This window comes from Perca fluviatilis, chromosome 14 (genome assembly GCF_010015445.1).
Source record: "Perca fluviatilis chromosome 14, GENO_Pfluv_1.0, whole genome shotgun sequence".
Classification (NCBI taxonomy): Eukaryota; Metazoa; Chordata; class Actinopteri; order Perciformes; family Percidae; genus Perca; species Perca fluviatilis.
Genome location: NC_053125.1, coordinates 28,557,573 through 28,567,572, shown reverse-complemented (window position 1 = coordinate 28,567,572; position 10,000 = coordinate 28,557,573). Strand labels below are relative to the sequence as shown.

The following is a 10,000-nucleotide window of genomic DNA, read 5'->3' as shown; positions in this document are numbered from 1 at the left end:
AGTGTGTTTGGAGCCGTTTTTGCTGGGAGAAAAATCTCAAGCTAAAATAAGAGCTAGAAGACATAAGATAAGATGTTAATAAAAAAGAAGAACTTGACCCGTTTTCAAAGTTTTCTTCAACCAAATTGCCCAAAAATAACATGGGTGCACGTTGTTTGTTGAAGGGAATCCAAACAACGATCTTCGCAGGTAAAATTAATTATTACTTCCATTGAATTTTGGGGGTTTTATTGACAATTAATTTTAAAAAAAATTGTAAAAAAGTGTCAAAAGCATAAAAAAAAAGTTCACGGTCGACTTTTGGGTTCAACATTGAGATCTCCAACCATCTACGGAGGTCTGCATGTATTTAAAAAAGTGAAGACAAAGAAATAAAAAAAAATAAAAAATAAAAAACTTGAAAAAGTCAAAAAAAAACGTAACAAAGTTGTCTATTTCTTTTTTCTTAAAAAATGTGAAAAAAACTCAAAAAAACGCATTAAAAAAAATTGAAAACCCAATAAAAACATAAAAAAAGCATTGAGCATGATTATCGCCCCGGCAAAATATGCCTATGGACAACACAAGGGTTAAAGGGCCACATGATGTAGGACAGGTGAGACAGGAGGACATGTGTGTTTTTACCTGAGGCTGAGCGAGATGTGAGGCTCTTTGGACCGGAGCAGATCTCTGACGGAGAAGGAGGTGAAACCCAGAAAGCTCCTCTAACAGAGAGAGAGAGAGAAACAAAGAGCTGTTTTATGGTACGTTAACACCGGGACAGTTCACTTTGTTTCTGGCAGTCTCTCTCGCTGTACATTTCCCTGCTCTGATCCGGCTGTAATCCCGTTCATGGAAGGTTTTCCGTTGGCAGAAACAGCAGTAGACGTGGCGTCAAAATAAAATACTGTAAAGCAGGGGTCTTGAACTTTTTTAGCCAAGGACCCCTTAACTGAAAGAGAGACGGAGCAGGGACCCCCCTACTACATACAGTATCCTGAATAAAATGAAGTTGCATGTTAAACTGGGCCAACTATAAGGTGTAGGGCGACCTAAAGCCTTTATACATAGACATACATGCAGTACAGGCCAAAAGTTTGGACACACCTTCTCATTCAAATGTGTTTCCTTTTTATTTTCATGACTATTTACATTGTAGATTATCACTGAAGGCATCAAAACTATGAATGAATACATATGGAATTATGTACTTAACAAAAAAGTGTGAAATAACTGAAAACATGTCTTATATTTTAGATTCCTCAAAGTAGCCACCCTTTGCTTTTTTATTAATAAGGGAAAAACTTCCACTAATTAACCCTGACAAAGCACACCTGTGAAGGTAAAACCATTTCAGGTGACTACCTCATGAAGCTCATTGAGAGAACACCAAGGGTTTGCAGAGTTATCAAAAAAGCAAAGGGTGGCTACTTTGAAGAATCTAAAATATAAGACATGTTTTCAGTTATTTCACACTTTTTTGTTAAGTACATAATTCCATATGTGTTCATTCATAGTTTTGATGCCTTCAGTGAGAATCTACAATGTAAATAGTCATGAAAATAAAAAGGAAACGCATTGAATGAGAAGGTGTGTTCAAACTTTTGGCCTGTACTGTACGTAAACAAAAGATGGATCCTGGAAATCAAGTCATAAAGTGACACATTTATAAATATTTCTAAATTTGATACAAAGAAAGATACAATAATTTTGTTTCTGAGGAAAATTAATTGCACAGTGAAATTTGAAATGTTGGTAAAAATGTCGGAAATAGCGATAAAAAATTTTTAAAACGCGTCAAAAAATTCGAAAAGCGGTAAAGATTTAGAAAAAACAAAACGATGAATTTTGAAAATGTTGAAAAAGAAAAATCGGTAAAAACTGTAAAAAAAAAAATGACGGAAAAAGCGATAAAAATATTTTAAATAACGGTAAAAAATGCGAAAAGTGGTAAAGATTTAGATTTTTTTTTAAATAAGCAGTAAAAATGTTGAAAAAAAACGGTAAAAACGGTAATATAAGATAATTATAGTATTGTTTCTGAGAAAATTAATTGTACAGCGAAATTTGAAATGTTGGTAAAAATGTCGGAAATAGCGATAAAAATGTTTTAAAACACGTCAAAAAATTCGAAAAGCGGTAACGATTTAGAAAAAACAAAACGATGAATTTTGAAAATGTTGAAAAAGAAAAATCGGTAAAAACTGTAAAAAAAAAAATGACGGAAAAAGCGATAAAAATATTTTAAATAACGGTAAAAAATTCGAAAAATGGTAAAGATTTAGATTTTTTTATATAAGCAGTAAAAATGTTGAAAAAAACTGTAAAAACGGTAATATAAGATAATTATAGTATTGTTTCTGAGAAAATTAATTGCACAGTGAAATTTGAAATGTTGGTAAAAATGTCGGAAATAGCAATAAAAATGTTTTAAAAAACGTCAAAAAATTCGAAAAGCGGTAAAGATTTAGAAAAAACAAAACGATGAATTTTGAAAATGTTGAAAAAGAAAAATCAGTAAAAACTGTAAAAAAAAAATGTCGCAAAAAAACGATAAAAATATTTTAAATAACGGTAAAAAATTCGAAAAGTGGTAAAGATTTAGATTTGTATTTTTTTAAATAAGCAGTAAAAAAATTTATATAAGCAGTAAACATTTTGAAAAAAAACGGTAAAACCGGTAATATAAGATAATTATAGTATTGTTTCTGAGAAAATTAATTGCACAGTGAAATTTGAAATGTCAGTAAAAATGTCGAAAAAAATCGAAAAACAATGTTAGAATTGTCCAGTGACTGCCTTACCTATCGGCCAGTTAGCCAATCATCAGTGGGGATTTATATTTCCTAATAATATGTTGGATTTATGTATTTTAAGAGCTCTGCTGTAAAGAAAAGTACCTCTAAAATGCTCAAGTACAGTACTTAGTTACTCCACTCACTCCACCAATCACCAAATTCCCCAAAAAAAACCATTTCTCTAAATTATATTAAGTTACGTAAGGGGCTGTCACACAGCTGGAAGCTTTTATTTCTGCGATATTAATTAATAAATGTTCCTGGCGCACGCAGACACGAACTCATCACCGCCGGGGTCACGGCCGACAGCCACGGAAATATACAGAAATCACTCGTTGCTATGACGATAATCAGAGGATTACCTTGACGAGTGGAAAGCACTCAAATCACCCAACGCACGCAAGCACAGACACGAGCACACACACACACAGATGCAAGCAAACACACACACACACGCAGGAATGCACAGACACACACACAGACACACACACACACTTACCACATTTCCTTGTTTGCAGCTGAAGCTTTAAGCAACACACACACACATGCTCTGATTACACACACACACACACTGATCACACACACACACAATCTCTGATTACACACACACACTCTGATCACACACACACACACACACACACTTACCACATTTCCTTGTTTGCAGCTGAAGCTTTAAGCAACACACACACACACTCTGATCACACACACACACACACACTGATCACACACACACACACTCTGATCACACACACACGCTCTGATTACACACACACACACTCTGATCTCACACACACACACACGCACACACTGATCACACACACACACTCTCTGATTACACACACACAATCTCTGATCATACACACACACTCTCACTCTCTGATCACACACACACAATCTCTGATCTCACACACACACACACGCACACACACTGATCATACACACACACTCTCACTCTCTGATTACACACACACACACTCTGATCTCACACACACACACACGCACACACACTGATCATACACACACACTCTCACTCTCTGATCACACACACACACTCTGATCATACACACACACACTCTCACTCTCTGATCACACACACACAATCTCTGATTACACACACACACACTCTCACTCTCTGATCACACACACACAATCTCTGATCACACACACACACACTCTCACTCTCTGATCACACACACACAATCTCTGATTACACACACACACGGACACACACTTACCACATTTCCTTCTTTGCAGCTGAAGCTTTAAGCAACACACACGCTCTGATTACACACACACACACACACACACACACACACACACACACACACACACACACACACACACACACACACACAGACACCACACACACACACACACACACACACACACAGCTAATCTGTTTCATTGGGTTCTTCAACAAGAGGCTTTTAAAGCCCATGTTGCAAGGTTTATTTTCTAACGATTTTTTGCAATTTGCTTGTTGGTAATAAACATTTAAACTGTTACCCAACAACATCAAATACAATGGATATCACAAAACGGAATAAAATACGAAAAAGTAGTACTTTTTTACAGCGGTTTCTCCTTTCCCCCACAATGCATTGCATGACGTCCGCGTTAGGGAGACGACGAGGAGCCCGATCTCGGTTCACTTTCCGGTCTCTGCCGCTGGTCTGGCAAAAATAGGCTTTTGGTCTCCGACCGAGTCAATGAGTCTTTATTATGTGTATAATAATATTGGGGGAAGTGAAAGGCAGCTTGGACGGGGATGCTATTCGGCATGTCAAGTTTAAACAGCTAGCCAACGCCGACGTTTGCTAACGTTAAGCGCAACAGTGTTAGGCTTAGCCTGCTAGTTAAATACCGGTATTACAACTGCCTTCGAGCTCGCGTCCACGTTGTCAACACGAGACATGTGGCGTTAGTGCTCCTTTTTGGGGCTACTTTTATTGAATGAAATATTAAGCCGCTCCTCACGAAATAGGTGTTTTTTTAAGATTACACACAAAGCTAACTGGCTGTAGTTAGCGGCATGCGTATGCTAGCGGGATTAGCTAACGTTGCGTAGCCAGCCAGCAACTTCGGCAATCGGCAGTAGTTTCGGGGAGCTAACCGCGACAGTATGTTGCCCACAATCAACCTCTGCTGTTAAAACCAGTCAATCTGCAGCGATGTTTGAAATGGAGACACATGGATGTGTTAGCTGTCGAGGTTAGCTCGCCGAAGCTGCTTGCTGGCTTTGCAACGTTAGCTAATGTCCGCTAGCATACGTACAGGCTAACTATAGCCAGTTAGCTTTTGTATGTAAACAAAACTCACCCATCTGGTAGGCCACTACGTTTCATTCAATAAAGTTATGGTACAAAAGGAGCACTAACGCCACAGGTCTTATGTTGACAACGTGGACGCATATATAAAACTCCGAGGCAGTTGTAATATTTACCTAGCCGGCTAGGCTAATGCTGTTCGCGTAACGTTAGCAAAACGTGGGCGTAGCGTTAGCTGAAACTTGAGAAAAGTTGAACAGCATCCCCGTCCAAGTAATAAATAAACACCAGGCAAATATGTTGTTACTGGAGCTAGTAGGCTACCATCAAAACGTGAGATATCTAATCATGATATCAATCATATCTATGTGTTTACAACCATCGGGGGATTTCACAGGTGGGCTGGCAAGTTAGCACATAGCTAGCTTGTTTACCGGTACTTATCTGAACTAACGACATGATCACTGTCACTAGATATAAATAAAACATTGACTTTCACTTGGTGCTATTCACGGACAGTAAAAACCCCTCTTCCTCATCCCAGTCAGTCACCATAGTTCTAGTACCAGGCTGATACACGTCTCCCCAACGTGACGTCATCACCGAATTGCGGAAGAAAAAACACTAATACCAAAAACCTGACAAAAACTCGCATTTAACACTATTTGGAGACATTTTTAACAATGATATGCATATATTGAGTGCTGTATGTACCTGTTAATCAACAGTGGTGGTTAACTTGCAACATGGGCTTTAAGATAACAGGGTAATCCCAATCAAACTGAGAGATACACACTTATACACAAACTACACTCAAACAATTCTGTCACACATTTAAAGTGTGCGTGTGTGTGTGCGTGTGACTGTGTGTGTGTGTGTGTGTGTGTGTGTGTGTGTGTGTGTGCGTGCGTGCGTGCCCCACCTGTCCAGCAGAAGAGCTGTCCTCTCCTGATGAACTGAAACAGCTGTTGCACGCCATCATCTCGCTCTAAATACAGTCTACTTCCTGTTTACTTTACTGCCTCTTTTACTTCCGCTGTAGATTTTAAAACGCCCGGCCGATGACCCACTTCTTCTTCTTCTTCTTCTTCGTGTTCTTCTTCTTCACACCCCCCCAAAAAAAATCCCCGCAACACTGCAATAAAACTAAAAACTTCCTGTTTAAGTCCTGTGTTTCAAAATAAAATGACTTTTCAGCCACATAGACGTTCGCTCTACGTAACGTACTCTAAACAATTACGACGATACACGGAAAACAATAAATACAACCCCCCAAAAAACTGTGTTTTTAAAAAAAAATATGTTTTTGTCAATTTTATTGAAAAATGTTTTGTCACTTTCTTTCAAAAATTTTTGCCACTTTTTTGCGTTTAAAAAAAAAAAAAATGTTTTAGTAAATTTTTCGCTTTTTCCGATGTTTTTTGTCACTTTTTTTTTTTAACAAGTTTCCATCTCCTTTGACGATGTTTTTGATGTGGGGGTTTTTTTGTCACTTTTTCCTAATTTTGCTCACTTTTTTCAGTGTTTTTTAAAATATGTTTTAGTCAATTTTATAAAAAAATTTTGTCACTTTTTGGCGTTTTTTTTAAATATGTTTTAGTCAATTTTTTAAACAAGATTTTTGTCGCTTTTTTCGATGTTTTTTGTCACTTTTTTTTAACAAGTTTCCATCGCCTTTGACGATGTTTTTGATGTGGTGTTTTTTATGTCACTTTTTTCCCTAATTTTGTCACTTTTTTCCTAATTTTGCTCACTTTTTTCAGTGTTTTTTTTTAAAAAAAGAGATGTTTTTGTCGATTTTAATCAAAAAAAATTTCACTTTTGGGCGTTTAAAAAAAATATGTTTTAGTCAATTTTTTAAACAAGATTTTTGTCGCTTTTTCCGATGTTTTTTGTCACTTTTTTTAACAAGTTTCCGTCACCTTTGACGATGTTTTTGATGTGGTGTTTTTTTTGCTCACTTTTTTCAGTGTTAAAAAAAAAAAAAAGCCTCAAAACGTCCTCCCTGTTTTTCAAAATAAAATGACTTTTCTTTCCCTTTTCAGCCACATAACGTTCGCTCTACGTTAACGTACTCTAAACAACTACGATGACATACGAAACAAACAATACAACCCCAAAAACAGCAGAAGAGAGCTAAGAGACAGTTGGCTGCTGTACGCTAACGTGTAAACATTAAAGAGTGCAGCTTTATTTCTTTTTATCTGGTTATTTTAAATTGTTGAAACTACTTATTACATAATAATATTTTCTATAAACGTTTGTCCAATCGTTTGACAGGTGCCGGGACCTCTTTCGACTCGGTGTCTTTTCTCACTTTTTTGTCACCTCTGGCGATGTTTTAGATTTGCTTTTTTTTTGGTCACTTTTCAAACTTATTTTTGGTCTCTTTTTTCAGTGTTTTTTTTAAAATATGTTTTTGTCGGGTTTTTTTGTAGCTTCTTCCTAATTGTTTTCCTAATTTTACTCACTTTTTTCAGTGTTTTAATAAAAAAGTTGTTTTTGTCAATTTTATTCAAATTTTTTTGTCACTTTTTCCTAAATGTTTTCCTAATTTTGCTCACTTTTTTCAGTGTTTTTTTTTAAATATGTTTTTGTCGGGTTTTTTTGTAGCTTTTTCCAAATTGTTTTCCTAATTTTGCTCACTTTTTTCAGTGTTTTAATAAAAAAGATGTTTTTGTCAATATTTTTCAATTTTTTTTGTCACTTTTTCCTAATTGTTTTCCTAATTTTGCTCACTTTTTTCAGTGTTTTTAGCGTTTTATTTTATTTTTTTAATGTTTTTGTAAATTTTTTAAACAAGATTTTTGTCGCTTTTTCCGATGTTTTTTTCTCACTTTTTTTAACAAGTTTTTGTCACCTTTGGCGATGTTTTTGATGGGGTATTTTTTGTCACTTTTTCCAAATTTTGCTCACTTTTTTCAGTGTTTTTTTTAAATAAAAACCATGTTTTTGTCGATTTTTCCAACATTTGTCACTTTTTTTTCAACGTTGTTTTGTCATAGTTCTGATATAGAAACTTCCACAGCTCTCTGTCAATCAGATTGTACTTGTCTTTTTTTAAATCGTCTTTAAAAATGTCTATTTAATATTACGAGGAACTCTTGACTATAACACTAAATGAAGCTAGCTCAAATTTAGATTTAAATCTGGAACTGTCTGACTGAAAAATAACTTCAAAAATATTCAATGGACACCAGACTTTCGACTTTTCGACAGTACATCTTCAGTGTTTTATTTTTTTTCGGTTTTACAAAATAAAGTAAAGTATAAAAGACAAATGCTACTCTTTACCTTTTCTGTACCTCCAGAAAGTTTTTAACTGCTCTTTAATGTTTTTGAATCGTTTTTAACTGCTCTTTAATGTTTTTGAATCGTTTTTAACTGCTCTTTAATGTTTTTGAATAGTTTTTAACTGCTCTTTAATGTTTTTGAATCGTTATTAACTGCTCTTTAATGTTTTTGAATCGTTATTAACTGCTCTTTAATGTTTTTGAATCGTTATTAACTGCTCTTTAATGTTTTTGAATCGTTATTAACTGCTCTTTAATGTTTTTGAATCGTTTTTAGCTGCTCTTTAATGTTTTTGAATAGTTTTTAACTGCTGTTTAATGTTTTTGAATTGTTTTTAACTGCTGTTTAATGTTTTTGAATCGTTTTTAACTGCTGTTTAATGTTTTTGAATAGTTTTTAACTGCTCTTTAATGTTTTTGAATAGTTTTTAACTGCTCTTTAATGTTTTTGAATGTTTTGTAACTGCTCTTTAATGTTTTTGAATCGTTTTTAACTGCTCTTTAATGTTTTTGAATCATTTTTAACAGCTCTTTAATGTTTTTGAATGGTTTTTAACTGCTATTTAATGTTTTTGAATAGTTTTTAACTGCTGTTTAATGTTTTTGAATAGTTTTTAACTGCTCTTTAATGTTTTTGAATCGTTTTCTAACTGCTCTTTAATGTTTTTGAATAGTTATTAACTGCTCTTTAATGTTTTTGAATCGTTTTTAACTGCTCTTTAATGTTTTTGAATCGTTTTTAACTGCTCTTTAATGTTTTTGAATCGTTTTTAACTGCTCTTTAATGTTTTTGAATAGTTTTTAACAGCTCTTTAATGTTTTTGAATCGTTTTTAACAGCTCTTTAATGTTTTTGAATAGTTTTTAACTGCTCTTTAATGTTTTTGCATCGTTTTTAACTGCTCTTTAATGTTTTTGAATAGTTAACTGCTCTTTAATGTTTTTGAATCGTTTTTAACTGCTCTTTAATGTTTTTGAATAGTTTTTAACTGCTCTTTAATGTTTTTTAATCGTTTTTAACTAATCTTTAATGTTTTTGAATAGTTTTTAACTGCTCTTTAATGTTTTTGAATCGTTTTTAACTGCTCTTTAATGTTTTTTAATCGTTTTTAACTGCTCTTTGATGTTTTTTAATCGTTTTTAACTGCTCTTTAATGTTTTTGAATAGTTTTTAACTGCTCTTTAATGTTTTTGAATAGATTTTAACTGCTCTTTAATGTTTTTGAATAGTTATTAACTGCTCTTTAATGTTTTTGAATCGTTTTTAACTGCTCTTTAATGTTTTTGAATAGTTATTAACTGCTCTTTAATGTTTTTGAATCGTTTTTAAACTGCTCTTTAATGTTTTATGTAAAGCACTTTGAATTGCCCTGTTGCTGAAAATGTGCTGTACAAATAAATCTGCCTTGCCTTGCCTTTAGGAAATGTCACATATTTTTTGTAAGGACTCTGAAAAAGCGCTCGTTGCAGTTGCAGATACAATACTGTAATTCAGTCTCCAAAAACAGACCCTTTTTTCTAGAAATATATGATGGTTTTTTTATTCGAGCCAAAGTTCTCGAATCTAAACACAAGCTGAGTTACTTAATAAGTTGACTTAACTTTCCGAGTGAACACTGTCACAGCTCTTTGCCAACCAGATGTATTTGTCTTTTTTTTTTAAA

The 10,000-nt window shown here is 34.2% G+C and overlaps 1 pseudogene; it reads right to left on the bottom strand.

Moving 5' to 3' along the window:
- LOC120572581 overlaps positions 1-10,000 on the bottom strand; it is a 46,205-nt pseudogene that overhangs the window by 28,865 nt on the left and 7,340 nt on the right.